Raw genomic sequence first — 21835 nt, 5'->3', positions numbered from 1 at the left:
GAAGTCCCGAGGACAAGGGCTGTTTACAGCGGAGTGAAGCAGGCTGCGCGGCAAGGAGCCAGAAGGGCCAGGCAGTAAGGAGTAAGCCCAGAGGAACAGGGCCGCTGATTGTAGAAGGCTGCAGAGGACTGTGGAGGGCTGCTAGGCTGGAAGCCCAGCGGACAATGGCTGTAGATTGAAGGCAGCAGAGCGTGATCGGCTGCAGGGCAGGAGCCTGGAAGACAAGGGGGAAGGTAGCAGCTCAGCGTGATCAGCTGCAAGGCAGGAGCCTGGAGGACAAGGGCGGAAGGTAGCAGCGGAGCGTGATCGGCTGCAAGGCAGAAGCCCGGAAGGACAAAGGCGGAGGCTGGAAAGCAGCAGAGCGTGATCAGCTACAATGCAGAGAGCCCGGCAGAGCACCGGATTCAAAGCAGGAGTAAGGAGGAACCACATACAAAGATCCAAAGCTCGAAGCAAAAAGGTGCTGGAAGGACTCTTAATGCAAGAGACTGAGCCCCTGCAGGCAGCAGCTTTTACACCGCCCTGCCCAGCACAGAGGCAGGCTAATTGGTCGCACCTGGATCAGCACACCTGCATACAATCTGCCTCCTCCCTCTCTGTTCTGATCTGGTGGAAGCAGAGCTGATCCCTAGGGCTTCTGGGGACTGTAGTTCCGATGATGACAAATAGGAATAGCCAGGAATAGATAGTCATAGCCAAGTGCATTGTGGTAAGTGTAGTTTGTTGGGAAAAATAGAAAAGCACCAAAGTCTCGCAAATGGGAAATAAGATCCAAGAAGTGAATAGCGGTTGATCCAAGAGTTTTCTGTAGATAAATGAATAACCATTAGTCCATAATGATCGCCAATGTATGCGCCTATGGCGCAGACATGACAGTACTGGTCATATATTGAAGATGTCCATACCCATCCCAGAAAAGTGAGGGACCTCTTGTGGGCTGTGGGGACCCCCTTCTCCAAAGCCGTGAAAGAACATCCTACCTTGTTAGTGTTGTGGGCGGTGTGGAAGAAGGATAAGGGGAATGCGTCCCTTTCTTCGTGGCCCTCCCCCCCTGTCCTCGGCGTGGGCGCCCCCTTTCGACTTGGGTAATCGAGGATTACGGGGACCTCAGAGTTGGTCGGATGGGGGGCTGGAACGTGCGGCCCAGCTGTTTTGGAAAGGGGCGTTTATAGATTATGATAGTCTTGTGGAATCCTTGGACGCTCCTCCGATGTCTATTTTTGACTATATACGAGTGAAGGGCATTATGACCGACCCCCGCTGGGTCGCGGACCTAATCCGCCGCCCACCCCGCTAGAGAGAGTGATTATTGATTCCAATAGTAGGAAAGGTTCCCTTTCTAAAATCTACAAAGCGCTGATTACGACAGATGTAGAGCTCAGGCAGCCCTTTAAGAAACAATGGGAGGGTTGGGTAGAGGGGGAAATTGGGGAGGATACTTGGTCGGGCATTTTTAAGGTCCTCTTTACGGGTTCCCTATATGCAGCAGAAATGGAACATAATTTCAAGATGCTGCACGCATGGCACCCATCTCCGGAGAGATTGGCCAAAATTTATACGGGGCCCTCCCCGCTCTGCCCGAGAGGTTGTGGTCAACGGGGGTCCTGGTTTCATCTTTGGTGGGGCTGCCCTTCTGTCCAGTTGTTTTGGTCTGAACTCCTGAGCTGGTTTAATGAGATTACGGGGGCTGATTTACCCTTGCAACCTTTGGTGCTTCTCTTTGGGGTATGGTCCTCGGAAGAGGAAGAATTGCCCTTGTCAAGAGTGGTCCAGGCCATGATACGGGCGGGGAGACTAGCCGTGGCTCAGAGGTGGAAAAGTGCCACGACGTCTTCTAAATCTGACTGGTTAGCGAAACTCTGGGCGATCTTTACGTACGAAAAACTTACGGCGATTACCCATGATACCATGAACTCCTTTTTACAGGACTGGATGGTGGTTTTGCTTCATGAAGATTGTGAATCAATGAGACTTTGACTTAAGAGACTTCTTTTTCTTATGCCTCGGTCATTTGAGTTGCCACATGTGTTGTACTGGACCGTCCTTTGTTTCTGTAATTTGAGCCTACTACGCCAGTTTTGACTGTATTTTTGGTCCCGGAGTGGAATGCTGTCTTTCTCTCCTTAGTTCCTCTAGGTGTGGTTTGGGTTGAGGGGGGAGGGTGGGGGAGGGGGGGAAAAGGGTGTTGAATTTGGTTTGGTGGTTCTGGTGTTCTGTTTTTGATTATAAATGCCTAATAAAAATTCATGTGAAAAAAAAAAAGAAAGAGGGACGGCCGAGGACCTTTAATGGGGTCACTTCAGAATCAGGTCTACCAGAAGGGCAACACATTACCTATGTCTCACTCCTCCACAGACTGAAATTTAAATGGCCAGGAATGGAGGGAGTATTGGAAGACTATGAAACAATAGAAACACTCTATGATATCTCCAAATGGGGACACGCAATTAAGACTATATGAGATTCTGATGGCAAAGCCAGATGACAATCTAATACAGATCAGTCAAGCTTGGGAAGTAGATTTGCAAGAGCAGCTGCCAGACGCAGCTTGGAGTAGGACTCTGGGGTATCTATCATAAGAAAGTATCCAGGAATGCAAAACTACAGTTGATCCAATTATATATTACTCACAGAGCATATTTAACCCCCGAAGAAAATTGCTAAATTTAGTAAGGCAACTCAACAAGCTTGTCCGAAATGTGGCCTGATCAACGCAGAACTGATACATGTGTTCTGGGCCTGCGTGGAAATATGCTGATTTTGGGAGGAAGCGGCCCGGACGCTAACCAGGATTGGCCTATCGTCACACTCAGTCTCCCCCAAAGCATGCCTGCTAGATATTTATTTTAGACCAAGCAGGCGAGACACGTTAGTAAATTGAGATATCTGGCGTACATCTTGGCGAAGCGTAGAATAGCAATGGGGTTGAAAGCATGTAATGGCCCATTTATAGGTGTGTGGTTGAGTGACCTCCAGAAATGGTCACTGGCGAAACAGCCATGTGGCAAGAAGCATCCTGACGGGCCAAGAGGAGCAGAACACAGATTTAATGGCTTGGAAACATGATACAGGAACTGACGCCCCCTGCACATGTGGACACTCAGGATCAGATACATGTAACATTACAAACGGTGGGATAGGGATATGGCGGGAAGTTCGAACAGTTTAATATATACCAAAGGTAGACATTGTGAGTGGAATAGGCTGGTGGGTGGGGGAGGGGTGTGGGGAGTTTTGAACAGACAAACAATGTGATGTATCAATGGTGGTTCTTTACAAGCCTGTATGTTATTTTGGTTGGAAATTAATAAAAATTGTTGATTTTAAACATTGACTTTTTGAAATTGATAGAAAATCCCAAGTCGTATAGTGTATCCATGAGGGCGGAGACCGTTTGTTGGACCGCCTCTGGAGATCTCGCCCTGACTAGTCAGTCGTCTAGATATGGGTAAATGTGATGGCCCTTTGCCCCGAGTAGGGCTGCCACTGCGTTCATTAGCCTTGTAAAGACCCCAGGGGCCGAATTGAGTCCAAAGGGTAGAACCATGTATTGAAAGTGAAAACCCATGATCCTGTATCTCAGGAACGACGGATGAGGCTTCCAGATCGGGATGTGTAGGTATGCATCCTTCAGATCCAGGGAGCACATCCAGTCTCCCGCACACAATGTCTCCGCTATGAAGGCTTGGGTAACCATCTTGAACCTTTGGAGGGGAAGGGAAAGGTTCAAGGTGGAAAGGTCTAACAACTCTCAGGCCAGCGTGGTTCTTTTTGTGTATGGTGAGAATTCGGGAATAGAAGCCCATACCCCTCTGTGAGGCTGGGACATTCTCCCCTGCCTGGCTCGCTACTAGCAAGCTTATTTCCGCCAACAGAGATGCTGTACCAATCTGTGGGAGCAGAGGGGAGGAAGGTAGAGAAGGAGGAGCAGGGAGCCGGAAGGCCATGGATACTAGTGAGAGGATCCAAGTGTCCATGAACTTTGTCCACCTGAGGTGCATGTCGAGGACAAGCCTGCCCCCCCCACCAGAGACTCGTGGATCCAGATGAGCCTGTCACAATTTCTTCCACTCTTAGGCTGGGACTGTGGAGGAGGACCTAAAAAAATACTTGCTAGCCGTCTTGTGCTGTTTGCGCTTGTGCTAGCGAGGGGATCTGCCCGGTTGCCTGGACCATCTCTCCTGGAAGCCTCTGAAGATTGCGAAGGACCGACCCTAATCCGAGCGCTGGTGCGTCTGGCTGTAGGTCTTAGGAGTGGACTTGGTGAGAATAGATAAAGATTTTGCTGTCTGTGAGCTATTTTTCTTATGAAGTTCCTCATCCGTTGTTGAATGTAACAGGTCACCCCCGCCCCTCAAAAGGCAAGTCTAGTATGCGTTCCCGGGTTGAATTTTGTCGCCGTGAGCCAAGCCATCCTTCTCATGTCTGTGGCAAACCAAATGGCACATCCCAAAGTGTCAATGTGGGCCACCGTGGACTCCATTATGTCTTGTACCACGAGTTTGGCCTCTGCCAGCCCAGCCTTGAACCGAGACTGGCAGTGGGTAGGGAGCTCGGGGAGGAAATCGGCGATCTCCCTCCATACCTTCTGGTTGACAGCCGCCAACACGGCATCAGCGTTGGCCTGGCGCAGGTGGAGAGTGGCGTCAGAATACATGTTCTTCCCAAACGCCTCCAAGATCTTTTCCTCCTTGCCCAGGAGTGCCGAGGCCTAAGTATCGGAAGAAGATTGTGGCTTGGAGTAAAGTGAAGCTGATGCTATCACTGAGGAATGTAGTTGGGGTTGTGCCGACAATAAGAGGGGGTCCCCTTCCGTTTGCCTGTACTTAGCGTCGAAACGCCTATTGGTAGGCTGGTTAGAGTGTGGCTTGAGCCAACCTTTTTTGGCAAGTGCTACAACATCTTTTTGGCATTCCTGTTCTATAAGTAGGGCATAGCGGGAGAACTTCAGCCAGTACCCCCTTCTCGGGTTGTTCCACCTTTGGCTGCGGGATTCCTAGGTACTCAGCCAGGCCCGCCAGCCGCTCATGAAAAGCTTTTGCTGAAGATGGAGTGTCCGGATTCTCCTCCTCGTCTGTGTCCACTGTTGTGTCCTGCGGGTGTGGGGGAGCCGGAGGAGTGCTGGGCGCAGGCAGCTGTGGAGTGCTGATTATCAGTGCCGGAGGCTGCTGATGCTGCATGGTTAGGGCTGTCGTGACTAGTTAAAGGCATGGGGGCCGGGGCTGCGATGACTGGTACATGTATGGGAGCCGGGGGCTGAGCTGGACCCAGGGGCGGTGTGGCCGTGGGTGCTTGTAGCTGTACAGTAGGCAGCATGTCCCTGATCACGTACCTGTGGTGATCTCATCAGTATGAGAAACGTCTCAAAGAACCTGTCTTCACAGGCCAGAGGGCTGCCTGATGGCATAGGCATAGGGGTAGGGCCCTGAGGCTGCTGTGTCCTGGGTGCACCCTGTCTCGCTGCATGGGGTGACGTATATCTGCCCTGCAAACTGGATGGATAGGATGTGGACCAAGTGACAGGGGTTGACCAATTCCACCTGGATGCTCTTTCCCCTGCCTGATCTACGAGAGAAAAGGGGTCGGATGAGGCGCCATTTTGTCTGGCCCCGTGGCCATTTTGTTTTGCTCAGTGCCACGTGCCTGCGTCGTGGAACTTGCTAAGCTGGGACTGGCTTCCACCAGTACGCTGATGGAGGTGGTTGAGGCCTACCCTGCACCTCAGGTCGGGCCTGGTATGCAGATTGCCCTTGGCTGTAGCGCCGGTAGTCCAGCCACCCCCTCAGACATGGGTCCGGTGTTAGAGCGTAGCCCCTCAGGTTGTGACGTGTTAATAGAGCCTTGCAGTCCCTCAGCGGCACCACCTGCGACCCCTTGCCCTGGTGGCCTGTAGCTTTAGCAGCCTTGGTGTTGTTACTGGTCTTAGGACACGATAGGCCCCTCCCGCTTGGGCGCTTCAATGGGAAGGAATCACCCTTGCGGGGTGCGGAGGAGAACAGGGCACTTACATTGAGCCTGGTCTTCTGCTTCATAAACGCTTTGAGGTGCTCTGGAGGCGATATTCCAAAGAGCTCCCGCCACCTGGCTAGTCAGTTCTTGAGCACGCATGGAGTCAAGGCATTGCACGCGGTACAGCCGTCCCAGCCGTGGTCAGGGCCAAGGCACTGGAGGCAGGGGTCGTGGGGGTCGGACGTTGGTAAGGGACCCTCGCAGGCTGGACACCTGCTGAAGCCCGCCATCGTCGACGTGCGCCCGGGAGGAGGGTAGCACCAGAGGACAAAGCAGTATCTAATAATGTAAAAGAAAAAAGAAGACAAGAATACTTCTCTGGGGAAGAGCGCATGGAATTACTAGGACAGGGGCCTAACCCAGGAGCGCTGGTGAAAGTGGTCCGTTCCAGTCGACATGGAAAAGAGAACTGGGGAGTGGCACCAGTGGGCGGAGTCAGGGGAGCGCATGCTCCCAGGGTCGCACCCCTCCGTGCTTTTAATTTAAAGGGGAAGAGGATTTTTCTGGTGAAAAAGGTTCTGTCTCCCGTTCCTAGCGAGGGACGCCCATTCAGTACAGAGGAAAGGGGACGGGATGTAGGAGTAAGAAGATTTTTATAAAAAGTAATGTCAGGAAGTGGAAGGAAGAACGTTTTACTGGTCCACATACAGTGATATACACAACACCAACAGTGGTCAAGGTTGAAGGTCGCCAATGATGGGTTCATCTCACCGACGTGCGCAGGCAGGGACAAAAGCACCAGCTCCCCTGGAGAAAACGGTCAGAGCACAACCTGAGGGGGAGCATACATCAGCTTTCATTAACTTTTTTTTCAGCAATAAGGTTTTATAGAAGACCAACATGGGAAATATGAGAGGGTGTTTTGCAGGACAATGTTATTACAAACAGACAGCAACAAAAATCTGTTCTATGGAGTGCAATAATATTAACATGCATTAGTATAGGATTATTATGTTTTTTCCTTAAAGAAAGAAGTGGTGTACGTTCAAATATTAGTGTGAAGAGAGCCAAAAGAAATGTGTAAAATGAAGAGGAGTTACATCATGACACTAAAAGGGGGCAGAAGATAACATACGGAAATGTCTGGAATGATTAAATGTTACGCGTGGGAAGGGCAGACGGCACATGTTACTTTTGCTCACTCATCCCACACGTAATACGGGCACCCAAGGGTTTACTGCCTCAAGCTGTATCATATGAGGATGCAGGATGCTTAATGCACCTATCCCTCTGCAAAACTAGCGGTCTATTTCAAGGAACAAGTGTTTCTGTCCAGTGTGTGGATGAAGGGGAAGGGAATAGTTTCTTACCTGTAACTCTATTTCTCCAGCATTGGTATCTTTCATGGATTCACATGCTTTGAATATTCCCCGTCGTCAGACTGGGACCCCTCGGTACACATATATAGCCTTTTCCTATAGTAAATCTTCTGACACTTTTGTGTCCTATCTACGTCCTTTTGGGGCCCGCCTACGCATGCTTCGTAGGATGTCGGGGTATAAGAGCCCAGCCCCCGCGGCTCCCTTCAGATTTCGGCCCCTCCAAAGTAGGAAGGGTCAAACCTATCAAGCATATATATTGCATTCCGGGGAGGCTGGGGGGGCGCATGTGAATCCATGAAAGATACCAATGCTGGAGAAATGGAGTTACAGGTAAGAAACTATTCCCTTCTCCAGCATTGGATCTTTCATGGATTCACATGCTTAGAATAGATTGTATAGCAGTAAACCTGAAGACGGCGGTGAGAATGCAATGCAATATACACTCACAACAATACACAATGCATAGGTACACAAGAAATAAGTTTACCCATACCCAAGCATACGGTCACCAAAAGGTAGAAAAAACTCTCCACAGTGTAGAGCTTACCTTATTGAAACAGATGGCGCAGGACTGCTCTTCCCATCTGCACCTCGTCCGCATGCTGCCTCGCAAGGCAGTATTGGCGGGTAAACGTGTGGGGCACCGACCATGCTGCAGCCTGGCATATGTCCGTTAGCGGAATTCCTGCCCATAATGCTGCTGAAGAGGACGTTGATCTTGTAGAATGCTCTCTAGGATGCCCTTGCAGCAGCCTTCCGGCCTTGGAGTGGCAAAACGCAATCGTCAGACCATACGCGATGAACAGTTGTCGAGTAGACCTGAGTTCTTGTGTACGATGTAGGTAAAATTTTAGGGCCCTCTTAACGTCCAAGGTATGAAGAGACACTGTAGGAACTTTCGGAACGAAAAGTAGGATTAGTTGCCAGAACCACCTTGTCTTTAAAGAATCTTAGGTATGGAGGGTCTACGACCAACGCTTGCAGTTCCGAGATTCTCCTAGCTGACGTGATAGCAATTCAGAATGCCAACTTCCACGATATGAATTTTATGTCCGACGTGGCCATAGGCTCAAGGGGTGGTTTCATTAAGCCTGCCAACACTACGTTGAGAATCCATGTTGGTGGAAAACGTTTTACTGGGGGAAAAGTTCAAAATAAACCCCTCATGAAGTGTTTCACTAGTCTGTCGCTGAATAGAGGAGACGACTGTCGCTTCCTCGTGAACCTAGAGATGGCCGCCAGGTGCACCTTTATCGATGTGAAAGATAAACCCCCCCTCTGCCAAGTGAAGCAGATAAGGCAGAACTTGCTCCGGAGTCACCTTTAACTGGTGTAGACCTTGTTGTCCTCGACACCACTCACAGAACCTTCGCCACTTATAGGTGTAAGATTTGTTGGTAGAAGGGGCCCAAGCCGCTTGCAGAATTTTCTGACAATCCTCCGAAACGTCTAAGGTACCAAATTCCGAAAAGTCAGGAGCCAGGCTGTGAGGTTGAGACTGTCCGGGTCGTGATGCCACACCGTACCTTTGTTCCGGGACAGTAGGTTCGGGACTCTCGGAAACGCTATTGGTTGTTCCAGCGACAGGTGAAGCAGGTCGGAAAACCACGGTTGCCGCGGCCAGTACGGTGCCACTAGAATTACCCGGCAACTGTACCTGCGTATCCACTGCACTGTCCTCCGTATGAGGGGGAGCGGAGGAAAAGCATAAAAGAACTTGTCCGTCCATGGGAAGAAGAACGCCTCCCCCATGGAACCCTCCTGAGGCCATCTGCTTGCGAATTGTTCGCATTTATGTTTTCCTTCGTTGCGAAGACGTCCAGTGGGGAGTGACCCCATTTCTCGAAAACTTTCGTCAGCTGAACTGTGTCCATTTCCCATTCGTGTATCTGGGCCATCCTTCTGCTGAGGGAATCCGCTTGCAAGTTCCTCACTCCCGGGAGATGGTGAGCCACGATGGAAATCTCGTGCTTTAAAGCCCAATGCCATACTTTCTGGGCCTCCATGGAAAGGGTCCTGGATCGTGTCCCCCCTTGTTTTCTCAAATAAAACATGGCCGTCGTATTGTCCGTCAGCACTCGTACTCCCGATCCCTTGATGTGTGGTAGGAACGCCTTCAAGGCCCATCGCACTGCTCTGAGCTCTAACACGTTGATGTGTAGGAGTGACTCCGTTTGAGACAAACGACCTTACGTTTGAAGAGTGCCCATGTGAGCTCCCCAGCCAGTTAGAGACGCATCCGTGACTATGGTTAGCTGGAACTCCGGTTCCTGTAGGGGTACACCGTTGTTCAGGTTGTGGGAACTCTGACACCACTGAAGAGTCCGAAGCAGTTTGTCGTCGTCGTCGATGATTATCTTGTCTAACCACGATCCTTGGGCCTGTGTCCACCGGTCCGCGAGGAACTCCTGAACTGGTCTCATGAATAGGCGACAGTTTGCCACCAGATGGATGCAGGATGCCATGGCCCCTAGGACCGAAACGTATTTTCTCACTGAGAGCTTGGTGTTTCGCCGTAGTCGACTTGCCAGTTGATCAAGTTTTGAGATTCTGTCGAGGGAAGGCTTCACTAGCCCCGACTGGGTCTCGAACTGTGCCCCCAGGAACACCAAAGTTCTCGATGGCAGCAGCGAGGATTTTTCGAAGTTTATGGCAAATCCCAGCTGTTGTAGAAGCTGCATGGTGGCTTGCAAACTTGTGTTGGTCGACGCTGGGGAGGATCCCCTTACCAGCCAGTCGTCGAGATATGGGTATACATGGTGGCCTTGCCTCCTTAGCCAGGCCGCTACTGGGGCCAGGCATTTCGTGAACGTTCTGGGGGAGGTTTTGAGCCCAAAGGGAAGAACCGTGAACTGGTAGTGAGCCCGCCCTATCACAAACCTCAGGAACTTCCTGTGTTTCCGACACATTGGAATATGGAAGTACGCGTCCTACAAATCCAGGGACGCCAGAAAATCCCCTTCTTGAACGGCTCGGATCACTTCCTGGAGCGTGAGCATTTTGAATTTTAGGCTCTTTAAGGACTTGTTGAGATCGCCTAAGTCTAGAATGGGACGCCATTTTCCGTTTGGCTTTTTCACGACGAAGTATCTTGAGTAGACCCCTTGACCTTTCTGTGATGCTGGAACTAATTCTATCACACCTTTTGCCAACATGAGTGTTACCTCTTGTTGCAGTACCCTCAGATGGGAATGAGCAACGAACGCAGGTGGAATGTGCGGAGGGCTGCGCTTGAATTGTAGAGTATGCCCGTTCCTTATTGTGTCCAGCACCCATTGATCTGTCGTTATTCGCTCCATTCGTCGACATAGGCTGATACTCTTCCCTTCAGAACGGTGTGTTGCTCGTCATTGCTGATCTTTATTTTGCTTCTCTCTCGACGACGACGGATAGGATGGTCTCTTCCTGGAAGTCTGGAAGTTCCGGCGTCGGTTTGCTGTTTGGGAAGCACGCCTGTATCCCTCGGAGGGGTACGCCGACCTACCGAAGGATCTGTCTCCTGACGCAGAGAATCTGGAATTACCTGAAGCCCCTCTAAAGGGACGAAAAGAATTGTAGCTTCGGCCACTCTGGAGGGCACCCAATGAACGTGCCGTGTCCGAGCCCTCTTTCATTCCCTTTAGGGCCTCATCTACTTTCTCTCCGAATAGAAGGTCTCCCTCAAAGGGCATATCTAATACTTTGCATTGCAACACTCCGGCCTGAAGTAGGTACACTTAAGCCATGACTGTCGTCGTAACACAACCCCATTATTGACTTGCTTGAAGCCCGATTCAGCGAGGTCAACCGCGATGTTTATTGCGTGATATTGGAGGCTTCCTCACCCTCTCGGACAAGTAACATCGCCGCCTTCCTATGCTCTTCCGGAAGATGATCCAGCAACGGAGCCAGCCTGTGCCACATTTCTCTTTCGTATCTGGCTACAATAGCCAGAGAGTTTGCGGCCTTTACTGTAGTTGCTCCCACGGACAGCACTTTTTTGCCGAAGGCATCCTGACGTCTTGCCTCGTTTTCAGGCGGAGTCGTGCACTTGTGCTGGGCCTTCGCTTTCCTCGCCGCTGCCGCCGACACCACTGATTCAGGCGTTGGTTGGGAGGATAAGCACTTGGGGGTAGACTCTGGAGCCTTACATTTTTTCTCAAGACGACCTTTTACCGCCGGTTCCGAAAAGGGGTGACGCATTGTCTGCAAACCCTCCTTCCACACGTGATCTAGTATGGGTATTGAGAACACTGACCTCCTTCTCTTACCCATGTGGTCGAACAGAAAACAGTCCTTTTTCTGTTCTTCCTGGGACAAACCGAATTCCTTACACGCCTTCTCCATCATAGAATGGAATGATGCAATATCGTCTGGGGGGGACGGGTGAGCCGGGCTCCTTGGGGTTTCTAACTCCACCTCTGACTCCCAGGTTGGATCCCTGGAGGGGGATGATGAGATATCCGACATGGCTCCTCTGTCAGACTCCGAATCTGGCAGCTCACCTTCCTCTTGGGGTGCCTGTGGTGCTGAGACTGGCGTGCGTAAGTGAGTCGGTGGACGGGACGGGCCCGGCTCGTCGACAGGTGACTGTGGCAGGTTTACCTCAGGTACTCTCTGGTCCAACGACTGTACTAAAGACTGAAGCGTGGACAGAATCTCCAAAGACAAAACAGATTGAGGATTGAGAAGAGGGGCAGACACCGGAATTCCGGATCCCCTCGTCGACGACTTGTCAACCACTCGTAGCCCGAGGTCTGCCGGGCCAGCTATTCTCCCGCTCTCGTCCTCTCCGGAGGACAGCGACACTGCCTGTTCCTGCAGTAAAGTATCCGGAGGGATCGGATCGAAAACTTCAGGCCTCCAGGCTTCCTGTAGAACCTCCGTTGACGAGGCCACCGTCGCAGTCGTTGTCGGTGGGTCGGTAGATACCACATGCGTCAGTGGTAGGGAGGAGGCCGATGATTGGACCGCCGTCGACGATGGTGGCTTAGCAGGTGGTTTAGGCGGTCCCGCCTTTTCTGCACTTGGCCTGCTTTTACTCGACTCTCGACTCGTGGTCGATCTATGGTGATCGCCCGAGGAGGATTTCGGCCTTTCCTTGTCATGCTTTTTTGATGAAGGTGATGATTTTCTCGACGAAGATTCTCTAGCTCCGAGATTACTCTTTCTCCGTCAGTCGAGATTTCTTCGCCGGTGGTTCCGACGATACAGCGCGGTGTGATGTTTTCGCCGATTGTGTGGAGCCTACCTCCGAAGGGGGGTATGCCCCCGCTCCATCATTCAACCATGCCACCAGCCGTCGATTTCAGTCTTTGAGGGTCTTTCGAGAAAACCCTTTGCATATGTCACAGCTATCAGCCGAATGATGAGGGTGGAGACAGTATATACAATCCATATGTCCATCCCCCTCGTAAACATTTTTCAAGCCGCACGTCGCGCACGGACGGGACAGCGCCTGTCCTGACATGAAGGAAAAATTCACCTAACTCCAAGTACACAACCTTGTACAAAATAGTAAGACGACGCGAGGAGATCCCACTACTTTGGAGATGGTTGAAATCTGAAGGGAGCCGCGGGGGCGGGGCTCTTATACCGCGACGTCCTACGGAGCATGCGTAGGCGGGCCCCAAAAGGACGTAGATAGGACACAAAAGTGTCAGAAGTTTACCTATAGGAAAAGGCTATATATGTGTACCGAGGGGTCCCAGTCTGACGACGGGGAATATTCTAAGCATGTGAATCTGTGAAAGATCCAATGCTGGAGAAGAGGTTTACACAGATAATTATGTGCAACTTGACAGGATGGCCAAAAAAAGAGAAACCAGAAAGATGATAGTAGAATATATAACAGAAAGCTCTAAAAGGGAGGAGAAAATGATTAGTGAACACAAACGATGGCAGTGTGTAGATAAAGACGGGGGTAGCATTTCCTGGTGTCACACTAGACCATTAATTAGAATAAAAGGAGCAGGGTGGTATGGTAGCCAATGGGAGGGGGAGAATATTGCAATGTCGTGCTGAAGGTTTGGTGGGATTTGAACAAAATGTCGTGTTCAGTGTAAACAATAGCTTCAAGGCAGTTTGAGGTTAATAATTACGCGCGTGAGACGAAAGACAAGCTCTCCAGGGATCTAACCCTTTGAAATCGTGCTAGCAGGTACACTCTGCTTTTGCTGAACAAGAATTATAGAATATGTTCAGCATTCATATGCTTCATTCGAAGCGCGTTTTGAAAATTCTGCATTAAACTTCATGTCTATACACTGTTAAACTGAAGACTTGGTTCTGCTGATTTCTTCTGAAAAGGATATTCAGCACACGCTTGGTATATGACATGCTTTGATTCAAGCATGCTTTGAGCTTTCTGCATACAAACTCGAGTCTCACGTGCTAATCTAAGCACTGATACTTTGATTTAACTCTCATGCAAGGATTTCCTTTTGATTACACATTTTATTCTGTGTGAAAATAAGTGACATGAAGACGACGTTTGTCGAAACACGTGTCGGCTGACTTCTCAACCAATTAAAGAATCAGCAAGATAGCATTTTCTTGAATCTGAGTTTCAATTGACTGAATGTCAGCAAGCTAAGCGCTCAATCCAGTCACTCAACCCCTTTTTCACTTCAATTTGCTAGGGTGTCTCTGGGTACACCTTGTGACTGTGATTCCGCAGCCGGCCTTTCTATATATCTGATTGACCATAGCGCATACTCCAGGGTCCTACCCACATCTACCTTGATTTGTAATATGTACATGCATTGACTTGGATAGGTGAAACTCATCGACCAGTTTAAATAAAGAGCTTTACATGATTCTATGTTTCAGGGCCAGTGGGTCCATCCATTTGGGAACTAACACCGGCTGTCCCAAGGTGAAGAGGAGTGCAGCACTGACGCAGGGGACAGCTGTCATAATGGACCTGTGGTGGGCATGTGGATTGAAGGCCAATGCCCAGCTTCCTCCTGATTAGAGTGGGGTTTGCACGATTGTTACACTGCACAGCCCTGCCCTGGTGGTGCCCTGAAGCAAGAACAGCATGGGGCTTTCACTAAAGGAGATGTCAATTGTGGTGCAGCAAAACAAGGAGCAAACCATGCTAGGAGTACTAAATGTAAAAAGGAGAGCAAATAACTATTTGTCCGAGAAGAATGCAGAAAACCTGGCAGCAATTCCTGCTGTGTTTTAATTGTTTTCCAAGGCTGCCACTTTTTTCATGTCTTTACTGCTTCCAGGTGTGCAAACTGCAGTTAATGCCAAGGGGCTGCAACTCACTAGGTACGAGTTACTGCGTCTGACCAATTCAACAGCAAAGGGTCTAAGCACAGTAAAGGAAGAATTGAGGGCATTATGTTTGTTGGCACTCAAGAATAGGTACGTGTTGGACGTTCTCACTGCCATAAAGGGAGGAGTTTGCACCAATATAGGGAGTAGCTGTTGCACCATAGTGCCCGAAGGAGAAGCATCAAATGGAACACAGCGCAGCTATCAATGAAAAACAGACATTCGATGAGAAGATGACAATTGGAGCTAATGGAGTGCAGTCGAACAATTGTTTGGAACCCCTTTTCGCATGGGTGCCCACTTGGCTCTCAGGAGTATTTAAAGTGACCGTCCTCGTGCTGGTCCTCAAGCTAGTCACCTTCTGCATTGGCAAAACTATTGTGACAGTCTATACTAACAAAGGGAGAGGAACATTTATGTTGTCCCTGATGTTGACGGGGTAAATGATAAAAATAAGCCCATTAACAAACTAACCAAGGGTGAAACAATTGATGAGGTTGACTGGGTTACAATACAAGCTGGAGATTTACACAACTATGATGCCTATTTGATTTCATGCAATAAAGATGGACAGGGGTGTGTACTGATAGAGGGATTATTGGGAAGAATCTGGAAGTGATAGGAGTAGACTAAAAAGAGTATGGATTCCTAAAGAGAGAGCAGCAGAGTGGTGACTGGGGGAAGGAAAATAGTTATTTATTAATAGATCAATAAAAGGGGGGAATAATGTGGTAAAAATACAAGTTCAGCATGGGAAAAAGGCACAAACTTACCAGTTGTGGGATTAGCCCACTAAAAGATAGCCACATAGTTCTATTCACTAGGCTGGAGAATTCCCTAAATAATTGTGTTTCAAGCAAATAACTTATAGGCGGTAAGGTTTGGGTTATAGGTAAGTATAAAGGGCTCAACATTAGACCAAGGTCCAGTAAACAGGCCTCAGAGCTTACTTTTTACTAGAAACTAATTCACATTTTATTAATTTGCTTAGTAGCCAGTGAGGCTGACATCACATTGCAAACTACATGTTCCCAGGATCATGCGTTAAGAAATGAACAGCCTTTGATACTTTTGTGTTCAGGAAGCACAGCTCATGGGTGCTGGGGAAAGGTAGTGAATGCACCATGATTTTAGAATTCAGCATATTAGTTTATGAAACTGGTCTACTGACAGTTTCAAAATGTCCCATGGCGGCTTCAAATGGCCCCTTTACACATGTGAGCCTGGGAAGAGCTTCGAAGAGTTCCTAAGATGCAACATTATAACAGTAACTTGTCAATGGTTCAAGGCTCCTCCAGTGTCATGATTAGTTGTATTCCCATGTGAAACGTATGGAGATGACCGGTGGCAGATGAATAACCATCCGCTGGTCATCTCAAATTTCTCAATGTTTTGGCAATATGATGTAGAAATTTTGGGTTGGACTGTGACGTCAGAGAGATGGTCGAGGGTGGTGTGGCAAGGTTTGCAGAACCCAATATCTCAGGATAATGTATGTTCCACTATAGGGAAATGACGTTGCTCTACCAATTAGCCCCACATGGAGGACTAAACTAATGTTGCAATGTGGTAAGATGATAATTAGTTTGAATGATTATAAATGCTCTCGTTTTTGGGGCGCATCTTTGACAGCACCTTTCATGCACTTCTGTTCTGCCTTATGTGTGAATTTTGCTTTCCCAGATGCACCTGGGCTAAGACTAAATAGCGTAACTTCTTGCTTGGTGTACACTCCTTTTTGGATTACTTTTGTAATTTTATTGGTGAGTTCCAAGGCAACCCGCTGTAAATGTTCACCAGAATCAATAACTGATGACTGAGCAGTGTTTGCTATTTCATCTAGGTCAGTTGATAGATACATTTGACTCCACCATGGTCATCACATCTTTCCCAATTAGCAGGCTTCATACAGTTCTAACTCCATTCAATTCCTTTTGGAGTTCGACACACATTTTCAGCAAGGAATTGTTGTCAATAGGAGACATTTCATCTTGATGTATTACTTCATTACACTCTGCTCCTGTCTCAATCGCACAAGCACTATTATTTGCAGCATTATTGTGTAGTTCCTGCAGAGGGGCCATGCTCACTGCTGCAAGTGAAAATAAATGCTGTGATTTGTCCGCGTGGTATAGAGCTCACACTTTTTAATACATGTGTTGCCGACGTGACCAAATTCAAAGCTTCAATTAAAGGGGTAGATTTAGTTCCAATTGAAGTATGTTCCAACTCCTGTGCTTCAGAGAAGTTACCTTTGAAGTCTATCATACATACTTCTAATGACTCAAAAATCAATGCTGCTATAAAGCCGCTACAACAACAAAAGACAGTAATTCTACCTTGGGTGGTAACCGGTAGGTAAGTGTGGCCTCTTTCAGAATACACCGATGAATAGCCACACCTGCCCAAGATCACTCAGGCAGACGGCAGCCAACCGCTGACTGCACTTATTGTGCACTAGCCCGCCTGAATTGCTCTGCTCGAGTTATGGGTAATTAACCCTCCAGGGTTGTAAAGCAGTGATCAGCGTCAGCAGCGTAGGAGATGAGAACACTCCTTGTTCAATTTACAATCAGCTCGGCACAGGAGACAAACAAGGAGCAGAGCGAATTAATAGCTAAATATTTCTACCAATTTGGATATTGGCCTAGTGGTTTCAAGTGTCTCATAAACCCTCAAAAGAGTCACAATACTCCTGGGAAATAACCAATATTCATGGGCCAATGCCATCTATCTGAGCAAGAAGGTGAAGTGTGTGATGGGGTCTGGGACCTGAGCCTGTCAAACAGGGATGGAGACCCCTGTCACGTGGGGCATGAGGCCTACCAAGGTCTTTAGTTGATCCAGTCATACCCCACAGGTGAGATGTGGGAATTGGGATGGCCTCCGTTTCTGTCTGTTCTACCCGTGCCTGCCTGAAATGACTAACACCTTTTTGTGCCCCATATGTTTTATGCACAAAGCTGGCCAGTTCTCTCTATTTCCCCTGTAGTACTACATCACCCAGAAGAACTGTAGGTAGAACACAGACTGACAGTTATCGTCCCTTCAGAAGGAACGCAGAATGGTCCACACATCAAACAGGCACTTCAGACCCTCCATTCCGCCCGAGACAAAATGTAACATTGGCTTTATACTGAGCAGGCCGCCATTCCCCAGTGTCGGCAGCCCAGTTTGCAAAAAGAGGAAGAGCATAAAGCCCATTACATGCGTCTGCCTACCTGTAACCTAACCCCTGGGTTGAAGAAAAGCAGCGGTTGGGTCGGGGAAACGAACTGAGGGAGACAAATATATGGAGGGGGAGGTTAGAAGCGGCACCAGACACAGGAAGGTGTGGGTTTTTCGGTGAGGTCAAGGGAGGAGCAGGAGGACCAAAAGACCAAGCAGAGGAAGGACAGTGCAGAGGTGTGTAGAGGAGGATTGCTTAAAGTGTGTGCAAGTTGATATATTGGTTGGTGGGACAAAGTGGTACTTGGATGGGAAAAAGCATGCAAGGTGTATTAGTGAAACTAATAGAGGGAGAGTAGGGGTGAATGTGAATGATGTGAATGACAGTGAAGATGAGAGAGTGAAAGGAGGGTGACTGAGAAGAAAAAGGTGTGTGTTGAATGTAGTCAATTGTCAAGAGCGGAGAGTAGTAGTGAAGGGAGAGCAGTAGTGGAGGTTAAGAGTAGGGTGTGGAGGAGAGCAGTGAACCAAGTAACCAAGAGAAAATCTGAGGGGAAGAGCGAGAGCAGGAGCGACAAAGTGAGTGGGAGGAAGGGAAGGAAGAAAAGTAGAAAGAAGGGAGTTGAAGAATGAAACATCACAGCAAGGAGTACAAAAACTTGACATGATGAGACCAAGTGAATTTGAGTGGAAGGAACCTCTTCTTGATAACATTCTTTTTCTGGGTTCCAGGATATTAGTAGCCTACACTGTTCCTTGACGGAGAAAGAATGTTTGCATTTAGGCCATCATGACCAGCCACCAAATATTAAACAGTAGGGGTTACCAATCTCTAGTAGCCATCTCGGGTTTAGGGAACTCTGAGATAGGGAGGGAAGCGCCCAGGGTAGACGAGGGAGAATGTGACGGCCCTTCGTAAGCCCCTTCACAATTCTTTCAAAAAATACATTTGAACTGTCTCAGAGAGTTGGTGTGTTCGTGACGCTATCCGTGCCACATGTCGTCATTGTGGAATTATCCATACCCAATACAGAGGTACCCGCAGCCAGAGTTGAGGATAGTGTGAAGATGGCCAGAGTCCCCACCAGAGAAACACCCAGGACTGCAGGATGTGACTTGTATGTGGACATGTGGTATGCTAGGTTGATCTCGGGGCAAGACCACAGTCAAGAACGGTTTTAAGGCAAAAGTACCTTACGGAACCAATTGCCGGATTGCACCAGAATTCGGATTGGCTCATAAACATTCAATGGATGTGGGAGCTGTTGAGGAGAGGTAGCCCTCTTTAAACTGGGGAATCTCACCTACATCCTAAAACCAGGCCAACCCATGGCTGAATTAGTGTGCAAGAAAATCTTAGTGCCAGAGATTGAAGAAGTGGAAGATCTTGAGGAGACCGAGTGAACCGATGCTGAGTTTGCAGAAATGACAGCAGCACAGAGTGAAGTCTCCCAAACCCAAAGTGGTCTGTGGCCCGAATCATAGAGTTTGCTGAAGCACAGAGCCTCCCCCCACCATTTCATTGAAAGGAAGTGGTTCCTGTACCAAGTGGATGTAAACCCAAGGGGAGAAGGTACCCACCATTACCAACTTCTAGTCCCAAAGCATTCCCGGAGGTGGTGATGAAGTTAGTGCAATCCAACCGGACAGCCGGGCAACTAGAGAAGACACAGAAAATCACCTCAGCAGATTCTACTAGCCCGGTCGTATTCCCAGGTCAAACAGTTCTGTGTGATTTCCCCAGCTATCAGAAAACCTTGTGGGCAAATGTTGCCTAGGCCCCCTACCCCTTGCCCATCAATGAGATCCTGCTCTATTCCAGGGCGGCAAACAGGTACATCCTCATGATAATGGATTACGCTACCACGTATCCAGAGGCTTTTACCTCGAGGAGCAACACCACCAAGGCAATTCTCAAGATGCTCAGAGCATTCTTCACACAAGCCGACTTCCCGACAGAAATACCTTCTCATCAAGGCAGCAATTTGATGTGATGTCTAAGATGATGGGTACGATGAAAGACCTCATGAAATGTAAGACCCTAAGGACATATGTGTACCACCCCCAGAACAACGTGCTGGTGTAGAGGTTTTAACCAGACTCTGAAGCACAGCCTGGAAAGGTTGGTCTCAGATGATGGAAAGAACTTGGGCAATTTTATTCTTTGGGCTCTTTTTGCAATTATGAATACACCCCAATTATTCACACACTCCCCTTTTGAGATAGTGCATGGCCAGAACCCCACATATGTGTTGGATAAGTGTAAAGAGTAGGAAGAGCCCGGGAATCGACAGACCAGCGATCACCAATGTTACAGACCATAATGTAGTACATGAATAAGGTATGACGCATGGTCAAGGCTCATCTTCAAGCAGCCCAGATCCCCCCACGAGAAAGTATACAACAAAGATGCCATGCTACACACCTTTCAAGTCAAGGATAAAGTCATAGTTTTACTACACACCACTCAGAACAAGCTACTGGCCAGGTGGCAAGAGCTTCACAGAAGTTGTGTCTTGCCTCACCTACAAAACACAGCAAGCAGATAGAAGGAAGCCATCCAAGCTCTATCATGGTAATGAGCTGAAAGTCTGATGAGAGAACAGCAAAGCACAGCTCCTAGTTCTCTACGTAAACAATGCCTGGGAGACTTTTTTACAAACTCAAGTTCATGGGGTCAGCTGCCCCCGATCTACCCACATCAAGCGATCAAGAATTGGCACAGTTGCTAGAAAGATAGCTGATGTGTTCTCGCCGAAGACAGGAAGAGCATGTGGGATGGTACACAAGATCTAAACACCACCTGGAAGAGTCATCAGATTGAAACCATACCAGAAGAAAACTTAAGTAAGAGCAGAAGGAACTGCTGGACCTAGGTAAAACAAACATCCTACAGTGAGCGGTCCTCCAAGATCATCCTGGTGCACAAGTCTGATAATACCTGGATATTTGGTATCGATTTTGGGAAATTAAATCAAATATCCAAATTCGACAAGTACCCATGCCCAGGATAGACATATTGGTGGAAACCCCCATAGGGGAAAACTTCATTTCAACACTGGACCATGCACCAAGGGATACTGGCAAGTACCCTTGAACGAAGATGGCAAACGAAAGACAGCCTTTTCTATACATGAAGCCTCTTTCAATTCACAGTCCTGCTGTTTGGTCTCCATGGGGCACCCGGTGTATTCCCACATTTGATGGACCGTATTTTGAACCTGTGTCAAAGCTTCATCTCCACAAAATCATTAAGTATAGCACGACATGTAAAGCTTACTTAAGACATCTGACAGCAGTCTGTGATTCACTTCAATAAGAACACGTCTCAGCCAATCCAGCTACATGTCACCTGACACAGTCATCTGTAAACACTTCGGATTTCAAGAGGGGAATTGATTGGTTTTGACCCCACACAGTAAGTTTTTGCTACTTACCTGTAACTATTTCTCCAGCACTGGTATCTTTCATAGATTCACATGCTTGAATATTCACCATCATCAGATTGGGAATCCTTGCTAATTTAAAAAAATAAATATATGTATACATTTTTCCAATAGGGAAAAGTAATACAGATTGCCCATTATGCTTGAAAAGGCACTCCGTTATTTAGTCTTTAGACATCATGTTGGTCCTTTATGACTCCAACAAATGAGGTGGCAGGGCTTAAGCACCACCCCAGGCAGTCATCTTCAGCTATTGAGCCGTAGTGACTGGATATATAATGACTGACTGGCTATGGAGCAGCATCCAAGGGGAGGTGGGTGAGCGCATGTGAATCTATGAAAGATGCCAATGCTGAAGAAATACAGTTACAGGTAAGTAACAAAGACTTCTCCAGCATTGGATCTTTCATATATTCAAATGTTTGAATAGTATACCAAGCAGTGGAAGCATGCCACTTTACTTACAGGAACACACATAGGATAAACACAGGCAGTAGTGTTTGGCAAACTTGTAGAGCGTGCTCCAGGTAGTTGACCTAAAAATGTCCTTCATCGCCACTCCCGCTTGAAAAGCCGCTGTAGCCGCCCTTCGTCTGGTGGAGTGTGCTGTACCTGTACAAGGGA

General features: G+C 48.4%; 1 protein-coding gene across 9 annotated transcripts in view; it reads right to left on the bottom strand.

The window, feature by feature from the left end:
- Positions 1-21835, bottom strand: part of OGDHL (oxoglutarate dehydrogenase L) — a 2607259-nt gene that overhangs the window by 1678160 nt on the left and 907264 nt on the right. The window lies entirely within an intron of this gene.

This window comes from Ambystoma mexicanum, chromosome 8, assembly GCF_040938575.1.
Source record: "Ambystoma mexicanum isolate Mex_15411 chromosome 8, UKY_AmexF1_1, whole genome shotgun sequence".
Taxonomy (NCBI): Eukaryota; Metazoa; Chordata; class Amphibia; order Caudata; family Ambystomatidae; genus Ambystoma; species Ambystoma mexicanum.
This window is presented reverse-complemented; position numbering and strand designations above follow the sequence as displayed.